The sequence below is a fragment of the Dendrobium catenatum genome, unplaced genomic scaffold, assembly GCF_001605985.2.
Source record: "Dendrobium catenatum unplaced genomic scaffold, ASM160598v2 original_scaffold_172652, whole genome shotgun sequence".
NCBI classification, from domain to species: Eukaryota; Viridiplantae; Streptophyta; class Magnoliopsida; order Asparagales; family Orchidaceae; genus Dendrobium; species Dendrobium catenatum.
The window spans coordinates 1-642 of NW_021491074.1; the positions used below are offsets into that span (position 1 = coordinate 1).

At 48.4% G+C, this 642-nt stretch overlaps 1 long non-coding RNA gene across 1 annotated transcript; it reads left to right on the forward strand.

Annotated features, from left to right (window-relative positions):
* Nucleotides 1–6: 6 nt before the first annotated feature.
* Nucleotides 7–392, forward strand: LOC114578827. Its single transcript, XR_003699764.1, has 2 exons — nt 7–260; nt 353–392. It is a non-coding gene; the product is annotated as an uncharacterized LOC114578827 (long non-coding RNA).
* Nucleotides 393–642: the final 250 nt, after the last annotated feature.

Below are 642 nucleotides of genomic sequence, written 5' to 3' on the forward strand. Positions count from 1 at the left end.
AATTTCGGAAAACTGCTCAGCATTCACAACACTCTCACGTCTCTCGGCAGTTCTCAGAACTCCTCTCTCCCTTTGGATTAGCACGCACAGAGAGAACCGCCCCCTGCAGTTGGCTACTCCAAGGCTTCCATTCACCTCCTATCTCTGGCTAGATCCTCCCATTCAATTTCGCACTCTCTGCTTCCCTCTCGGACGTGAGAATAAATCCAGGCGGACAGCCCCATCTTCCCTCTCTGGATCGTGTGAGAAGCCCAGTTCGCGTAAGACCCTTCTCCCGATCGCCCCTCTCTGCATTTGAAACGAATCTCCATTGGCGTGCCTTCAACCGAACTCCTCCCATCATCGTCACCAGCCTTAGCCGACCGACCTGAGACGCCGTCGCCTTCTATTCACAAGAAGTTTCAAGCCGAACAACCCATCTTCATTCAGACCTCTTCAAAAATGACGCCGCCCCAATCATCGCCTGCCCTAATCGTTGCTTGCCTCAATCCATCCGCCCCTCACTCACTGATTTGCTCTAGCCACTGATTTGCTATAGGTATATCTCCTCTATATCTGCTTCATCTCTATTTTTATCTCCTTCTTCCTTAATTTCTTTTAGATATTTTTTTTTATTATTATTAGAATGGCTAGTTGGAGATT